The 19,113-nt window shown below is 41.0% G+C and overlaps 1 long non-coding RNA gene across 1 annotated transcript; it reads left to right on the plus strand.

Moving 5' to 3' along the window:
• The first annotated feature begins 640 nt into the window (after positions 1 to 640).
• Positions 641 to 13,401, plus strand: LOC130150082 (uncharacterized). Its single transcript, XR_008822108.1, has 5 exons — positions 641 to 5,696; positions 9,375 to 9,532; positions 10,319 to 10,457; positions 10,557 to 10,663; positions 12,218 to 13,401. It is a non-coding gene; the product is annotated as an uncharacterized LOC130150082 (long non-coding RNA).
• The last annotated feature ends 5,712 nt before the right edge of the window (positions 13,402 to 19,113 follow it).

Consider the following 19,113-nt stretch of genomic DNA (forward strand, 5'->3'; position numbering starts at 1 on the left):
CCTTCCCTTTAGCTTGCCAGTGTTACAGCAGCAGTGTGCCATGGAGATGCCTCATGGAAGGAAAAAGCAAACCAACGTGTGATAGTGAGGAAAAGAAGGAAAGAACAATTTTAGCGTATAAGGTTAAGGAAGTGCTGTCAGGGCGGGATCAGCTTTGAGTTTGCCGGTACATGGGCCCACTTCCACTTTGTATGAACTTTTAAATATTTGGTAAACCTTTCAGGGATGTTTTGATTTCAAAAGCTGTATGGTACCCTAAATGTCCATAGCCAACAATGAAACCAATAAATTCAGGGGTCAGTCTTTAAAGTTCTGAGCTTCAAACGCTACCACTAGTGCATTATTCATGGATTTGTTTTTTCCCTTTGATATCTCTCTATGGTGTGATCTATATAGCAGAAAATAACCCACATCTGTCTGTTTACACCACCCTGGAAATTACTGTGGGCAACCAAAAAAAGTCAACCACAAATAACTGCTGGGCTACCAACAAACATAGTATCTGGAGCGCCTCCACCCACCTGCCATTGGGCAGATTTCTAAGTCTTACTTGAAAATGGGAAAAATCATATTGGAGTGAGGGGGTGAAATAGAGGGAGGTCTGGGGGAAAGGCCTAGTTTGAAAAACTAGTGTGAAATTAGCAAAACTAGTATAGGATATATATTTAAAAAACAAAAAATGGAGTAGGTTACATATGGGCCCTGAGATGAGCATTACATCATGACATGGTGCATCTCATTGAATCAGATCATTTGACTCATTGTGGGGTTTGGGACTGAACCCTTTCGTGCTAAGAGTGGGCAGGTTCTTCTGAACTGCATCTGGAGAAAAGGTGGATGGAAAGTATCCTGTAAACCATTTTGAAAATTCAGGAAAAATTCTCCAATGGGATGCTGGGATAGGCTTTAAATCTTAGTTTTGTCCTAGCCAGCGGGGGCTGTGAGGTCATTCTTGCTCTAACTCTGGGGTCTCTTTACATTATCGTGGGTCTCCAAGAGTTACACTTGCCATTGGTTTGGAAAGCTCAACACATCCAATGATGGATTCCTAACCAAGGCCTTAATTTGCCCAGATTATTTGTTTTTTAATGCATGTTTCTGAACTAAAGCATTTGGGTAGCCTTCTCAAAATCAATGGAAGGAGTTATATACTTAAAAGTGGGCCTCCACCAAGCTGAATCTCATCCTATGACTCTCTGCCTCCTTGAGAAGTATTGAAAATTTTCTGATCTCTTAAGCTGATCCTGCATCGTGCTACTTGATATGCAACGTTCAGTGAGCTCTTCACTCTGCTTTGACTGTTACTTATCTTGCACTAGTATTCAATCAGATGTTGCACTTATACTTCATACATAAGTAAAAAAAATGTCATAGTGCAGATGGTACAGAGATTTAATTGTCTTAAATAGTTTTTCAATCAGGTGTTGTGTCTATTTTTGAGCCTTTAATTCTTGGTGAGGTGATGTCTCCCTGATGCAGATCATCTTATGTACTGGAGTACACAGCACTCATATTTACTTGTCCCCTTGGAAGTTTGATACTCTTAACAGCTTTTCTTTCCTGCATCTGGATAACAGTTTTTCCCTTCTAGCTGTGTTCGATTTTCTGAGGAATACTACTTCTTTTTTTTTTTAAGTAGCATGTCATAATCATTTTTTATGAGGCGGCATTAACATCTGCTAGGATCTCATGGCTAGGTGGCAATACTCTCCACATCCTGGACCCCTTAAAAATATAAATTAAGTTTATTGTAAAAGTTTTTTTTTAATCTAATGGGTGTTTTTAATCTTTCTCTTAAATCAGAAACTTTAAAACTTTTTTCTTAAATCACTTAACTTCCAATTTATTCATGTAATCTGAAAGTCTAACAAAGTTTCGGATTTGGGGTGCCTTTTTGGCTCTTCCTGACTTTTTCTCTCATTCTGTTTATCCTTACAGCCACAATTCTTCCATTTCGTGCAAATTAGAGGTAGTGCTGGGGTCCCTGGCAAGTTCCCAATACAGGTCTCAGATGACTTAAACCCTTCCCATGGGTACATCGACACATTATTGAGCAATTAAATTCTCTTGTGGCAGTCATCTGTGGAATAAGTAAACTCCCTCTATTAGCCACACAATGATAACATGCACCATAAACGCATGCTTGGCCTCCATTGTGTCAACAAGTAGTTACATTCTCCAAGGAAGAAATGCGAATATAATTCTAAAACTACACTAATAAACAGGTTTGGTTTATTACTTGTTTCTACCTTGAATGGCAAGATTAAATTCAATTTAAAAGATTATCATAAAATGAGAAGGCATACAGGTAAGCATGAAGTTATTATTTATTCATAGTAAATATATTATTAATAATTTGGGGTTGGAAGGTGGAAAGGGAGGCCAAAAGAGGAGAGTGATTTACATTTAGATTTTTTTTTCCACTGACGACATAAAAGCTAGTTGTAAAGATAATTTTCTCATCAATAACTTTTGCAAGACTGTGACGTACATTACCAATCACTCGTGGAGCTGCTTGCACAAGCAGAATATTTATGCAACAAGACGTCAAGTAACACGCTCTTGAAAATCAGGAGATTTCTGATTATGCAGTGTAGTGTACAGTTAGTGTTGTAACTAGTGAGTTTGCTGTTTGGGTTCTTTTTGTCCTTTCCTCCTTTTCAAAAACATGTATGTAAATGTTTTGTAAAACTTTGAAAACTTCCAAGGGCAGAGTGTATCTAAAAAGGTGACCTAACTTTCTGAGTGCCCTTTAATCACATACACTAGCTATCATTAACCAGGTAGCCTGTGCTTGAATGCTTTCTTCAGCCTTCATGTGTCTGTGGGTCATTCAGTGATGTCATTGAAACTTATCACCCTCATGGATATGGTATTTTAATTTGCTACACTGTGAAACTCCTTCCAGTGATGCCTGCCTAATGCAAAGCCTGCCTTCCTATACACATTCAAGATGGGACAAGGTCAGCAAGCAAAAAAAAACAAACAAACAAAAAAAAAAAAAAACACCAAAAAAAAAAAACCAACAGAAAGTGTTTTTACAAGGGAGGGAATTGGGAAGGTTTTAAAGCTTCATACTGTCCTCAGATAAATTTAATGGCCACCAGCTGGGTTGGGACCTCAGAAAGTGAGAAGCCAAACTCTTTCCTGCCTGGCTCACCCTGCAGATGGAGGTGGGCAGCACTGGGTGTCCTGCACGCAAGACCAGTCAGGGGTTGCTTCCCATGGATCTTACATTCTGGCTGGAGACAGAGCACAGATCCCCGTATGCATTTCAAGGTTTTAAAACATTATTCAGTCTGGATGAATTGACTACCCTTTTCTTTGTCATCAGAGAATATTTATGACCATTGAAGCAAGGCTGAGTTCCTGGAGACGGGATAACGCGTGGCTTTATGCTGCCAGACAGAGAGTTCCTTTTGGTGGTCACACCAATGTTTTTTCATACTCCCACGGACACCGCAACTTTTTTGGATAAGGAAGAAGATGATGGAACACAGATGAGGGAAAGAAATGGCCTCAGAGAACTTGGATACGTGGGGGTATTTTTACCCTTTGGGGTTTTTTCTTCCTGAATTTCAATGAGTGACTTATTGGAAACTTGTTTGGGTTTGAAGTGTTTTGTTCTTGTTCCGCACACACAAAACTGTTTTGGGTTGTTTTGTTTGTCTTTGTTTATAATGCAGCTGAGATAGGGTGACTTGATATTTTTAAAATAGAAAACTGATGCCTTCTGAGGGAATGGGGGGAACAGAGGAGGACTTTACTAGCTGAAAACATGGGTCATGCCAAGGACAACTTGTTGCTGTGAAGGATGTGTTGGAGATGGGGCGGGAGCATTGTGTGGAAGCTGGTTATGGAGGGAAGAGTAGTGCTGCTTCTCCTTGAATGCACAATCCACTGAGTATTCTCCAAATGCTGGATCCCAAGGGTTCCTTCACCATGGTGACTTACCTAGTTTTATTTATTAATGTTTTTTCTCTCTTTTAAGGCAAATTCTAGATCAAACTGTTCCAGCCCACAACATTAGCAACTATCAGGCACCGAATGCCAAACAGATACCTTCTGTTTCATTCACTGCTGTCCTGCTGTCTCCTATCACTCCCTAAAAAAACCCAACCAAACAAAAAAACTTATAAAAATAATCCTGTCTTATTGCTGAGGTAACAAAGTTCATGAGATTACAAATCCAGTTTTTTGAATTTCTAAGCAGGAGAAGCCTCACAGAAAATGTTTAGCATCTTGTCCTTTCTCATTGTAATAATTACGAGAGCCTATGAGGAGCTATGAGTTTAGGGGTGTGCTCTTTTGGAGCCTGCTACACATGGGAGGCTGCCCAGTGCACCCAGGGGTAATAGCAAATTGTCAGAAATAAATTGTCAGATGTGCTGTGGAACAGGAGGATAATATGGTAATGACAGAGCGTCTTCCAGGGGTTACCAATCAAATTAACAGCATGAATCTCCACACGAGACCTGTTTGTTTCCATTTTACGTTTGTCAGGAAGATCACAGTCCTGTTTTCCATGTTGTGTAACTAAATTCATAGGTAGCACAAGTAAGGTATTCTATTTTTTCAAAGTGTTCACCTTTGGGATAACTCCATAGTTTGAAATGAATGTTTCCTGGGCATTTCTATATCTGTAATATAAAGAATATGGTGAATGCTATGATAATGGAAGGCGTAGCTCAAATATTTGCAAATGATCACTGTAAGGTAAGTCTCTTTGATGATAATCCTCTTTTCCTTATCTGCTGTCGTTACCATTCCACAGCTTCCTCACATTTCTATGAAGGCTGATCAAACTGGAGGCAGGGACCAGAAATTATTTGTAGTATTTAAATAAACTCCATTGTTCCGAGGTTTCTGAGTAACAAAATTGCAATGGTGCTGGTGGGGTTCAAATACAGATTCAGATAGGCTTTGCCAGCTCCTGCTGGTGGACAGGGAGAGAAAGAAGATGGCATTGGTTTTGCCTATCTATTTTCAGCTAATTTTGATTTTGTTGTTCAGAAATAATTGAGATTTCACATAGTTTTAGAAGTTTAGCAAAGGTACACTTTGTGCAGATTCACTTCAAACATCAGCAGGCGCTGAGAAAGCGAAGCAATAATGTTGGACAGGGCAGTATTACAGTCATTCTTTCTACCACTTCCTTTTGACCTGATGTAAACAAATGCATGTTTTTATGTTCTTTCCCTTGGAAAATGGAGAACACTGAAGTCAAATGATCAATATGTGGTTTTTCCATGGTTACTTGGGAAACTTCATCCCAAAAGTCTTTTTTAATCACAAGTTGTCTGGCATCCATTGACAGGATCCAGCTTTTCCTTTTTGGTCCACTGTAAATTATGGAATCTGGATAACAGGAACAAATCTGGATGAACTGGTTTATGGAACAATAAATCCAGGTATGTGTCTTCGTGAAAACTAGGGAATTTTTAAAAGAGGAATCATTGCTGGTTTTAAAATGGTGATTAATTTTAAATTTTCTGTGCACTGTAGACTTCCATACAAATATTTTTCATGTTTGTTTCATTTTTTCTCTGAGTTGTTTTAGCAAATTTGTAGAAGCTGGATTTGATGGCTTCCAAACCACCATGGTTTCTTTTCACCTAGCAAGAACCTGAGGTAGTCCACACGTGAACACAAGGTGCAGCGAGCCAGTTTGTGGTGATTGGTGCCAGGACACAATGGTATGCAATTCCTGGATTGTATTTCTGGTGTGAGCTTTGCAGCTGTAGGCAAATCACATCAGAAAGGCTTTTGAAGACACGCGTCATATTTAATTCCCATTGACACGCAGTAACTTGAAGTGGTTAACAGCTGGTTGTATTTTTCTGAATCCCTCCCATAGAGTCTTACAGTTTCCATGTTCTCAGTTATCCCAAATAAAGGTAAACACTTTGGGATTTTCTTTCCTGGAATTTAAATTCTGCAGAAATGTATTTGTAGAAGTGACATTTACTGCATTGGTCCCTCCCAACAGCAGTGGCAGCTCAGAGCTGGCTGGATGAAGCTGCTGGGCACCAGGGTGAGCGTGGACCTCCCAGACCAGAAAGGGGCTTCTGAACCACAAGTACCTTCAAGACACTAATGAACAGAGACAACTCACGTACTACACTTGGCTCAGCAGCTCTGCTGCCGGATTTGCAGGTTTAGCAAATAGATTGTGAAGCAGATTGTGCTCAAGGGGGTGGGAGGAGGTGGGATGTCTGTGGCGGTGTGCTTCTGGGACTGTGAGGGGAGGGCTGTCAGTGCTGTGTGTCTGGGAACGATGGCGGAAGGAGCTCCTGGACCTCCATCCAGGTTTGAGGTGGGGGTAGGGCTTGTGAGACCGAACATGGGTGTTATTGAAGATAAGAGCTGGTGTTTCCTAATGGTTTCAAGAGCTCAGTTAACAGGTTGTGGTGAGGGCAAGCAATATGTACAGGTACAAAATAATAATACAAGTTGGAAGACACAAATGTCTTGTGGTTCAGACAACGGATAGGAATCAGGAGTTCTCGGATCAGGTTCTGACTTTGCCACAGATTTCCTGTGTTCCTTTCAGCCAGCCGCTTAATCTCTGCATCCACCATCTGTGAAACAGCAAGGCTTGGAACAGTTTGTGTCTCTGAAAGCATGTATCTAATTTAGCTGTTATTATGAAAGTTAAATATTAAGGAACTGTTACATTATTGTAGGATAAAACCATGCCACATGTATTTTCACTGTGAACTTTGTTCTTTCACTCTTTACATTGTTTTTCAGGAAAAACGATGTTTTCACTACATAAAAGTAAGCAGAAAGTCATTATACATGCCATGAGAGCTATACTTGTAGATCTGATGTCTGAGACTAAAAGAAGAGATGCACATTAATTGTCACTGGAAAGATTTCAGAGCTGATGGTTCAGTAAAATGAAGCACAGGTCTGGACATTGAAATTAAACAAATAACATCAGGTCTGTAGAGATCAGTCTGCCAAAGCTGTTCGAAAAGTTGCATAGCTTGTGTCTAAATGTAGACACTCCTCATCCACTTGTCAACAGGCATGCTGCCCTGAATTCTTTGTTCAAATTTCCATTAATATTCTGTGTCAGAGAAGGGAAATAACTTAGATAAGATCAATTTTCAAACATGTTTCTTCAGGAAGGAACTAAAGAGCAATCCTGAAAACTACCTTCTGGAATGTAAAAATTCTGATCTTTGGGGAAATAAAGGATCTGCTGTGTGAGATGAAAAATGTCAATGCATTTGGAGGACAAGTGAGTTTGTTTGCCAAACTTGACTTATTTGCAAACTTCAAGTCTGTCTTTTAATGTGTGTAGTTGGTTTGTGAGGAGGTGCTTCCAGATGTGGGAAGCCTGGATAAATGCCAAAGCAATTTACACAATTCACATTACAAAACACGGAACCTTCCTGTGCTGGCTGGCAATTTGTCTGTGCAGGGGAGATGATGACAGACGCTTTTGAAAAGATCAGTATGGGTTTAATTCTATTTTTCAGTATTCATTAATGCTATGGGAAGTGGTAATTGCCTAGTTGAAGACTGGAGTAGTTTATCTACCCAGCAGAGCTGAAGGGACGTCTGTTGTACAATTACATATACCTAAGCTGGCAGGGAAGAAGGCGAATAGTGGCCATACACGTGCCATTCAAAACCAGCATTTTGACCAAGCCAACTCCATCAGTGTCTCTGTTCCAACCGATAAGAAATTTCACAGCATAAAGGCAGCCTCCAAGGGATGTAACCCAAAAGGCACGTCTCTACTCGCCTCCCTCTCCCAGCCCTAACCTAGCAGTGCAAGCTGGTAATAATGACCCGTAGCCTCTTACAGAATTTCAAATATTTTACCTGTGTTGTGTCTACATTGTCACATGCACTGATGTGTCATCCCTGAAGCATTTGTATTGCCATATTAGGTACCCTGTCTCAACTATCTCTGCTTGCTCTATGGAATTTTTTGCTGTGAAATACTCTTTAGAAAAAGGCATCACCTTTTTTTCTCCACTGAGTGTACACTATGGTCCACAGATTGTTTCAGACTGGTCATGAACAACTCCAGAGCAATGCTTTTGGGAGCTTTTGCTCCAAGATCTATCATGTATGTATCTTTCCAAAAACTCCAGAAAGCATGCCCAGAACCATTGAATCCGGGAGGTATTCAGTTGGAAAATCATTCACCTTTAGTGGAAAAAAATCATCCGTATTCTTTGGATGGCCTTTTGTAATGCAGGGACTGTTACAAACCTCAAAACCAGAAAGCTCCTTCAGCTTCTGAAACGGCTGCAGATTTGCACAGTTGTATTCTGGGATGGTTTGGCACAGCTTTAGCAATGCAGAGCCTTGCTCCAAGGCGTCTTTCTATCCCTGCCTTGCCCTGCTTGTCTGCTGGGATAGATATGTTTGGTGATGTCTTGAACCTACCATGAATTACTTGTGTGCTATGCTGCAGTAGAATCTTCCGCGACCTCTGTTACGTTACTTTTGCTAATAGAGGTTATATTTTATATCACTGGCATCAAATCATAGCAGATCTGGCTGCTGCTTGTATCATTCTGTGCATACTTTAATCTCTGGTCTAAAATGCTTGGGATTTTTTCTCTTTGTTTCTGTGAAAACGTCAGGAAGAAAACGCTTCAAAAGGAGGCATAGTTTGAAACTAATTAAATTAAAAACTTCAGATGGAGGTCTGCTGCACCTCAGGTCTCCACTTGCAGTTGTGCAGTCAGAGCCTTTTAGCCACCCAGAGCCCTGTAACAGCAGATAGGGCATGGAGGTCCCCCCATGCAGGAATCCCATTGCCAGGAGCAACTTGCTTGGTGCAGTAACCTTCCAAAGAAGTAGCAAAAGCCACTGCTTGGAAGGGCTGACTAGACTTTATGCAGTAGTAGTGTAATACAGTTTGGGAAAACATTTTGTAACGGACCATGTATGATCTGATAGATCCTTTCTACCTGTTTTCTCTGATGTATATGCTGAACCTAAAGTACCGTATGACACTAAATCCACACTATAAGGCAAAAGGCTTCATTTTACGTTATACCCATTCAAAGATCAAACAAATTCTGTGCCTGATAGTGTCTCTGACAGTGGAAGGCAACAGAATATTTTAATTAAAAAGCTAAATCAAGGCACTAATAATACATGTTATCTCACCAAAACCACAGTCGTCTTCCCTGCAGCTACAGGATTTGCCAAAAAAATAAAAATCCGTAGAATAATGGATTAAAGATGCTTTCCAGCCTGAAAGCTTTAGACAATACGTTACCAAAATATGATTCTCAACAGGAATATTGTGAGGAGCATCATCATTTAGAAACCTAGCCAGCAGGCATCAGATTAATCTTTTTGTTTTCCTTTTTTTTTTTTTTTTTTAAACATTGCAGGCTGGCAGTGCTATTCTCCAGATGTACCATTTGGCACATTAAGCAATTCTTTTCTTAGAAGGGGAACCTATGGTTTTGCCATGTAATGCAAAACACCAATGGAATCACTACATAAGCAAAATGCCAGTAATGGTATAGTGGTCCAGCCACAAACATTGGTATGTTAATTTTGTTTTATTTTTCCCAGTGTGTCATCTGTAGTACTGTATTTTGTATCAGGACTATGGCTGAGCTGTTTAGTATCAGATTTTAAAGTGTTTTCAGTGAGAGACTTAAGCTAGGAAACTAATGGGTTGGATGCTTTTTTTTAAAAAAAAAAAAAAAAAAGGGGGGGGGGGAGCTGGGGGGAAGCTGTACTTAATATGGATCTAACTATCATTTCAGCCTGATTTTAGAGACCAGGCCAGATTTTCCTCTCAATTATAGCTGTTTAACCTTTCAGCTGCTTGCATGCACTTTTGATAATGGTATGCAAGTACATTGGAAAGCAACTAGTTTACGCTGAGGCTGTGGCTTTAACTTGCCATTGCTTCCTAAAACTATGCCTTCAAATAAAATTCTGATTTTTTTGTAAGTAAGATGATGAAAATAATTATAGTATATTTAGTTTGTATATGGAAAGCAGTTACTGGCCTCTCAATCCTCTGTGCTGTATTGGTTCTCTAATGGATCATCAGATTGTATAGTCATTGCAAATGCAGCTTACTTTCTGAATGTATTCTACACTAGTGACGTTGTATGGAAAGGAAAAAAGCTGCAAAAAGTTATGTTTTCAGTTCCTTTGTTTTTCTGGCAGCAGTAGAAGTGAGGAGAGGTTACATACTGATGGGGTTTTGTCTATCAATCCCTCTGTTTTTGCATCCAGAAGCAGAACACAAGTTGTTCCTTTTTTTGTGTAACTTTTCTAGATGAGAATGGAATGTAACCTACATTTTCCTCTGTAGACCATGTGGAGGGCCATCCAAGATGAGGGCTTGTTTGTGCTGAGTGCCGTTCATATGTGTTGCAAGGCAACCCTTGCCTAGGCGTGCTTCAGTCTTGAATGAGTAGGAGAAAAAGTTGACGGAAGGAGGACAAACAAAAGTAGGCACCCAAGGATGGTGATTTGCCCAGGACCACGAAGCAGATCAGCAGGAATATGATCTCTTTTTTTTTTTCCTTTTTTCCCCCGTAATACTTAAGATTGCTGGAAGCTGAGAAGGAATATCTCAAGGAGGATTGTTTTATTCTTGCTGTGTTTCTCATACACCTACCCATGCTGCTCGATACCATCAGAGGCAGGATATCGGGTAGGCCAGTTGTTTGATCTAACCTGGCATGCTTTTATATAGTAGTTCCCTAAGATGGGATCTGTTTTCTCACCCACCTTATGTCAAGTAATCACGGAGCAAGTTCCCTTTTCCTATCGCCTTTGCCCTGCTGTAATGCTTCTGATGCCGTTAGTCTTGTTTACATGTCTTGTAAGAGAATTGGGCCGTGCTCTCTCACCAGCCAGCCACAAAACATGGCAGATGACAGGCTGAATTCCAAGAAGTGAGTGCATGCCCTGCACTCCTGTGGCAATCCTGCTTCTTGCCACATTAAACCAGTCCTGGGTGCCTGTGAAGGTTCTGAGTTCCCCAGCTGCTTCAGGTAAGGACCTTTGGGCTGGTCTTTAGGACGCACTCTCCAGATGATCATTTAGAGACTCAGGATGGTAAGAAATGCTTTTTCACCTTGCGCAAATGGTGACAGCATGACTGTGATTTCTTTGTCTTGCAAGTGAAGGACAGCAAATGAGCAAGGACTCCTCGCTTCCCTCTGCTACTGCACACTGACTCTTTATGTGCAGTGCAGAGAATTTCTTCCCATTGATAGCCTTAGCCTTTGTCCTGTCTGAAGAATTTTGACGAATCTCTGCAGTTCACACAGAACATTTTATTTTCAGTTCCCTATATGAGGGGGGGCAGCACTTCCCATGGGACCGTAGCCACAAACAGCAGGACACCTTACCTTCCCCCAGCCTTGGGGCCAAGGGAGAAAAAGGAGACTGGCTACACAAATAACAAATTCTTCCGTGGCAGGGTTGCTCCTTGCACTGGGGGAAAGGTTGTCCCCTTGGGGAGAGAGCTGCAACATTCTGCCCAGCCTGACTCCTGGCTTGGGTTCCCTAGTATGTTTCTGTTTGTTATAACAAATATCCTGTAATTCAAGCTCTCTGTAGGTGGGGTCAGACTCTGCTTTGCAGAGTTTCGGTAGATAGCAGGTATCTTTCTATTTAATATGACAGGTGTTTAGGTTGTAACTGGCTCCTGCCATTCACCGTAAATCTCACCTTTCCTCCTCCCAGGTTAAATATGTCCGTTCTGGCTCTTGCCTGTCCACGCAGCCTGAAAATGACGGCTCCTGACTACCCACACAGAAAAAGCAGTGGGAGATCAACAGTGAAACAGAGCGGGTTTTGTCCAAGTTTCTGCTTAGATTAGGTTGTGTGTCCTTTCCGGTTTGATTAACTACATAATTAATAATGGCCAGGTGTGGCAGGGTAGGCACTTTATTCTGGCTCTTTTTTCCTGTCCCATGAATGCTGGGAAAGAATGCAAGGAAGGCAGTACTTGGTTGTGAGAACGCTTTCCCTCTCCTGTTGGTTCCATTCCTAAAATCTCTCACGTTTTCAACCCTCAGGAAGAGGAACAAGCAAAATTCCATTGTTTCTCTTCAGGCCTGTGAAGGCTAAAGGCCAGAGGATTTCGGAAAGGAAGCTAATCCTCACTCCTGGTCAGCTGCAGGAATGAAAAGGACAATGCTAATGCTGTGCCCTGGTTTTGCTTTTTCTATTTCCTTTTTTTCTTTTCTCTTTGAAGCAAACGACCCAGGGCAAAACAGGGTTGTGAAGGTTTACAACTGCTTTTGGAGTTGAAGTGGAGAGAGTCACCACCGTGTTGCCGTGAGCTCTGCCACACTGATAGAGCATGGGGCAAATGGGATACGTGCTCAAGGTAAATGACTTTCTAAAAAGCTACTAGGTAAATGTTTCAGTTCATATGCAGGCTCTTCACACTCCCATTAATGTTGCAGGAAGTGATCCCCTCCCAAATGTAGAGTGCCTGTGGTGGGGGGATTAAGGTAGGTTGAGATATTACTATGGGTCTGTTTCTTCTTTGAAGCAAATATATTAAATAAAGTTAAAATTTGAATTGGCATGTGAATGTAACTCAAACCACTGGTGCTACTTTACTCACCAGAATGCTATGAGCAAGAGTGTGTTCATGAAAGAAATGTTGATTAGGCAATCAACCTGTGTAAGACTTTTCCCTGTGGCACACCATCTACTCTTCATATTTGCTGTATTTTCATAAGACTTAGGTAACTGAACTTGCATACTCTCCATTCCAAAATCCATTCCATCTTTTAAATACTTTTCAGTCAGAGGTGGCTTTTCATGCCTGGCTGTCATCCAAATTGCATGCTGAAGGCATTTTTGAGGAAACTTGAAGTTTTAGAGTGTTAATAAAGTGCTGTTGCCTGCTAAAATAAAACCAGAGTGGTTCAACATTAGTGCTAAAGAGTATGTAAACAGTAGAGGCTGAAATGTTTTAAAATTACTTTTATTTGTTTGGACATCACCTTGTGCTCAAGGTATGTTGGTTGATATTTCATGAGCTATTTTAGTAAAGACTATTAAAAATTATTCATTGCCATATGCTGAATATGTCAAGCTTCTCTTCTGCTGCTATTTGTATGTTAGAGGATTCTTCTATAGTCATACAAAATCATGTATTATGTTATTTTCCTTCAAAATCTTCCTTGAGCCTGCACTGCAAGAATGCCTAAAAAGAAAGTTTTGTCTACAGCTTGGTAGGTAGTACTACCTGAAGATACTTTCACAAGGCTGTTCTCTTCCTTTGTCCTTCTGCATCTTTTGTCCTTTACCTGTCTGCCTGAATCAAAATCTTCTCTCTTAACCTCTTTATTTGGAAATTCTCTGAGGCAAGAACTAAATTTATTTTCTAGGTGCATGCAGCACCTAGATCTTTGTCCGTAATTAATGCTTACTCTATACATCCTACAGCATATGGTACTTCCTAAAAAGAACAAGTCCTTTCCTTAAGAGGAGTTAGGTTAGTCTTTTATAAGGTTAGTCTTTTAGGTTAGTAATTTATTTTCTGTTATAGCTTTGGCACCAAAGCAGTAGTCTCTTTATATGAGGTTTCACCTGGAAGAAGAGACGGCAAGCTGATTGACAGGACAGGGCTTTCCCCTTTACCGCTGCCCCACACTCTCCCACATGCTTTTGTCCAAAAAACCTTGGGGCTCTGGGTACAGTGTGCAAAATGAGGCCGTCGGTGCTTTGTCCTCCTGAGTTCACTGGGATTATGGTAGGCCATTTCATGGAGACTAGTACAGATCAAGAGGAAAATGATTCTGGGGCTGATGCCTGACCCACTCCAGTGGGTACATTTTAATTATCATTGCGTTCATAAACATTTCGGGTTTACATGATTCACTGACAAGTATTGTGCTAGTATGTTGTTGCTTTCCAGGAAACATGAGGAAGAACAACAAGAAGACTGGGAGAAGTGGTTGGACTCAATCTAAAGGGTCTTTTCCGACATTTCTATGCATGAAAACTTTAAAGGCTTTTCATGTATTAGCAAGGAAACTGGATTCCAATAACATCAAGACAACGCTTACCGCTTTGAAAAGATGCCTTGAAGAGCATGTAAAATTAAATTTTACATCAGTTTTAATATTCTTTCATACTACCAGCCTCCACTTTAATATCAAAAACAACTATTGAGTGAGGTTGGATTTGATGTAAAGAATAGCATTATGTCATCAGAAAGGAAGGTGCTGCTTAACCACTAAAATATTTTAAAAATATTTTTCTGAGTGGATTTATTACTAATTATACTATATAAATTTAAGAGTGGAAATTTGGTTTCTCCATCACCGTAACTTGCATGTCTAATATTTTGCAGTGAGCTTTGGAGTGCAGCCGAAGTGCAACTCTCCCTGGAAAATTGTTGTTAATATAATCCCATTTTCTAGTTAAACTTTTCAAATGAAATGTACTTAGCAAGAAAAAAAGGACTACTTTGTTTGGAGTACTCTATAGGCAGAAGATTGCCTGACGACTTCCTTATTGAATGTACCTTATCTTGCTGTGTATCCAGTAACAGAACGAGTTGGAGTGCAGAGTACCTCAAGCTCTGTTTGATTTTCTTCTTTCCCTCCCCCGCCCCCCCCCGCCCCCCCCCCCTCCCCCCCCATCTCCAGCTACATGGATTAGAGCTATTAAGATGTTGGTCTAAGTCACAAGAGTTTTGGAGACCGGAAAGACTCGATTTCAGTAGTTAAGTTTAAAGTTATCTAAAGGTAAATATCTCTTATCTAGACAGTGTGTAAATTGTGTATTCATCTGATTTCCTTTCCTTACTAGATATCGTTTTCCCTTGGTGAGTGGTTCATTTAGCTTCCTAAGCAGAACTAGACAAACTCCCAAATCACTTCATGCTTTCAGTGAGCTGTGTCACCTTTCTCTTTTTTTATTTTCTTTAATCATTCTTTTCATGCTTCCAGAATGATTGAGTTGCAGTATTGCGAAAGTTTTTACTATCATCTTCTGCACGCTTGTCTCAGACTCATACCTTAAAATCAGTGTGTTTGATATTCATCTACCATCTCTCTAATAATGCATGCATTGGGATTTATGATTTCTAACGTGACTGCAAACATTACTTTTCTAATGATACCTCGTGTTGGATTAAAGGATGCAAACACTGGCATTGTGTTTATGTTATGTACCCTTACCAGTCTGGAGAGCCGTAACCTACTGCTATGAATTCTTATTCAGGCTTCCCAAAGGTAATACCTTGCCCAAATCCTTGATTGAAGGACTATTGTATATTGCTAAATAGTTTGCGTAGAGCCCAAAGCTGACTATATTCCAACTCTAGTCCAAGTTTTCAAAAAGGATGTGTGTGATGGATACTAGTTGTGTGGGCATTTTCACAGTACTGTGTGTGCTTACACATGTGTATTTGTTCTAATAGCAAGTAATTATCAGTAATATCAATAAGTATCAGTAATATATTAGTTAACCCAATGATTTCCAGAGGACATTTCTACTTTGAAAAGTTGTACTGAAAAAATTTCACCTTTCCTCCATACCATTATCACTTCATAACATACCATTATTGCTCCATTACACACCATTATCAGCAAATACCTGATAATATATCCCTATAAGCTTGCTGTTGTGAAAGAAAATAGTATTTACTACTTTTATTGCTGTAAGCATTGCTGAAGTGTGCAGCTGTCTCCGTTTTGGAATATGACTTGGCATTGTTAACTATTTTGTTACTGTGGATGTAAATCCTGCCTTTAATTTACCTCCGTTCTACCTTATTGGAAACACGGAGTTGTCCACATTGAGTTGCAGGCAGAATCTGGCTCCAGGAATCTGTTACTAGTGGTGCTACTAGCTTGACTTCAGTCAGCGTCCAGGCTAACTTTTCTCAGCTTAGCCACCATAAAAGTGCCGTGCTGCTCAATAAATTGGTGAGGAAGGATTGATGCACTGATGTTTCTAGGTTGGCTGTATACTTCATGGTCATACAATTAAAATTGCTTTAAAAAAGAAAATTTTCCCAGCAGCACTAACTGGATCTTCTTGTAGTCTTTACCCATTCTCTACATGTGCAAAGTTTTGGGTTCTGCATTGACTAGGGTAAGGGACATAGAAAGTACCACATGGAGACACTTGTTTCCATCACAATTCTTGACGCCCTTTCAGAACTGTAAAATTGAAAGGCTGTAAAATTAAAATGCCCTTTTGAAATCCCAGGTGAGGGATAGAGGTAGGAGGTGGCGGTTCAGTACTACCCACATACATCTCAAATCATTTAAAAGCAACAGGAATTTTGAAGGTATGTAGGAGCAAAGAATGTAGGCACAGTCTCAAAATCACATGAAGCTATTGCTGCTTTAAAGATCTGTCTTAAAACTCTGACTGTGCTGATGCATTAATTTACCAGCTGATGGATTTTGAAAAGCCTCGTTTCCAATGTCAGTCATATGGGAAAAAATGGGGTCAATGTTCCAGTTCTGTGGCCTTTTGTACTATTTTTTTCTACATGATGTAAGGGATGGTCTCCACTGCTGCGTGGCCTTCCTGAATAGAAATATTGATACATTTCCAGTCAGGCTGAGACAGCGATTCACTTTCTGGTGGCATTTCTGCAGTCTCCCCTGCCAAAGTTGTGCAGCTGCTTTGTATTTCATCTCGGGAGTAGCATTTCCTTGAAACCAGTCATCAGGAATCCAGTGTGTAACTTGGAGGGGGGGAGGGTATCCTCAATTTCATTAAAATCATATCCAGGACTTTAGTGGAGGAAAAGGCTTGAAGAAAGGGAAGAAACCAGTGTGCTGTTAATGAAAACATTAGGTTCCTTGCAGAACACCACTTCCCTTGCAAGGCAAACACCAAAAAAAGGAAGAAGTGATTCTTGGGTTTCTGATTTCTGTGGCCCTTTGAGCGGATTTGCAGCCGTGAGAAAGGTGCCAATATCTTTGTATTGTTTGGCAGGGAAGAGATTACCTTGTAACTCATCTTGTCTGGCTATGGCCTGGCACTGGATCATGACCAGGTCGATGGCAGCCTGACAGTTTTAAAAGAATATGTTGGCATTTTATGAAAAGGGAAGTTATTACACTTGAAAGGAAGTAAAAACAAAAACAGAAAACCTACGCTTGTCAGTTTTATGGCAGAGAGGCAGTAAAAATTCTGGCACGTTACTTCAGCCAATCCCTGCAACAAATTAGTGAACTAAATTGATTACAAAATCAAAGATGAATTTACGTAAGCATTTGTGTTTTAGTTACTCTGCTCCTACAGTGTGTCAGACACTCAAAAGAGTCAACCCTGTGCCCCTTACAGTTAAAATTAGTTTACAGCCTAAATTTAGATGTGTGACAGCAAGAAGGGAGCATGGAAAGAAAAGAAGAGCATGGGAAGGGATGGGACCTCCTGGGTCACTGGCTCCAGTCTTTCCCAGTCTCAGGAAACCACATTGTGTTACCCTCTTTCAGACTGTATTATGGTCTTCTGACATACCATTAGATGATACAAAAGATGGGGGTTTAAATTTACAGATTTGTCCCAGTTCAGTATAGTTTTCATCTGTCTCTGTTAGCTGTGGGATTGGAGCCTCGTAAGACTTATCACAAGTTTCTCCTGGTGTCTGTGTTTTACGATAAGGAGATGTGCCAGGAAGCCAGGGATGGTGGCGGGCAAAGGCAGTAACATTAGCAAGCAGAGCATGAAGAATGAGGAGGATTCAGGGTAGCTCTTCCAGTAGCCAGGAGGAGCATGAGGTCAGAAACTAAGGTTCCCAAACGTTATTTCTCTTTCTGTTCCCAAGCTTGTCGGAAGAGTGAAAGCAGTTCGCTGCCCTGGGTATGCCTACCCTGCAGTGCAGCCCAGGGTGAGCCAAGGAGGCTTGGGTGCTGGGAACAGGGTGAACGAGTGCCTGGGGAGCCCCATGCTGCACCAGCTGGGTGGCTTTCCATTCCCACGCTAGCTTGAGTATCCCTGTGTTGTGTGCTACGCTGCCCTTGGAAACCCTTTCTCACACCATCCTTCAAAACCCTTCTGCGAGTATCTTTACCTTCATGCTCGTGTGGGAGCTCAGGGTATGAATAAGGCATACAAAGAAGGGTTCCTTGGTGAGCGCCACGGCCTCAAAAGCGGTTGTGAATTATTTTGCTTTGTCAGTCAGAACTGTAAACTGCAACCGTATGGCTTTAGCTCCGGAGCGGGCTGTGTGGAGTTTCTAGCATTATAGTGTGTTTTTACTCAGGCGACATAGCCAAAGCAAACGATGAAACCAGACTTCTTCTTGTGGTCAGAAAGAAACAAACAATTTGTTTTGATTGAAGGCTCGGTGCTGTGGAGAGGCCTAGCAGCTGCATAGGAAGCGCAATGATATGGGCTGGTGGTTGCAAATGCAAGTTACATCCGTCGCAACCGGAGCTACGGCGCGATGCGTGGCCAGAGTGCTGAGAGAGGGCTGGCGGGCGAGAGAGAGATCTGTCACTTCTGGCAAGAGGGAGGACTTGGCCGCAATGATCTGCTTTTCTTAATGCCGATCAAGATTTTTGAATATTGAATGTAATTGCCTGAGTAGATGCGTATAATCTCCAGCCTGGTGGTTATTTTCTACAAGAGTTATGCCTCCTGCTTTGGGAAGGAGCAGCCCAATGGTGAGTTCATTGGGTCAGTAACACATGGTGTAACCTTCTTGTGGCCAGAGAATCGCTATTGCTTATGGCTCCATCCCTACAGGGCCTGCCTCCTCTGGATGATGGAGCCTTGCACTGTCTGAGGCTGGCAGCTTTTTATCCTTCTGCATGACAGGACTTTCTCTGTGCCTGAAGCTGCAGCTCAAAGCAGTTGTTGCCCCATCACAGTTATTCTGCCCAAACGGCACTGGTGTGTCTCGTTCAGATAAAACTGTGGCAGCTGTAACATACTTTTACATTTAAGAATAATTTTAGTTCAATTTAGAAGATTTACATAAGGCTGAGGTCATAGTGAAGGGGTAAACTTCAGCCTGCATGCATCAATCTGTTGTGTTAGCCCACTGGAGTTTTAGATGAGAGTTAACAGTATCTGGGCATAAAATTTTTATGGACATTTTCACAGATTTTGCAGTTTCCCAGCATCAGATGTGAAAGCCATTCCTTAAATTGAAAG

Source organism: Falco biarmicus, chromosome 5, assembly GCF_023638135.1.
Source record: "Falco biarmicus isolate bFalBia1 chromosome 5, bFalBia1.pri, whole genome shotgun sequence".
In the NCBI taxonomy this organism is placed as follows: domain Eukaryota; kingdom Metazoa; phylum Chordata; class Aves; order Falconiformes; family Falconidae; genus Falco; species Falco biarmicus.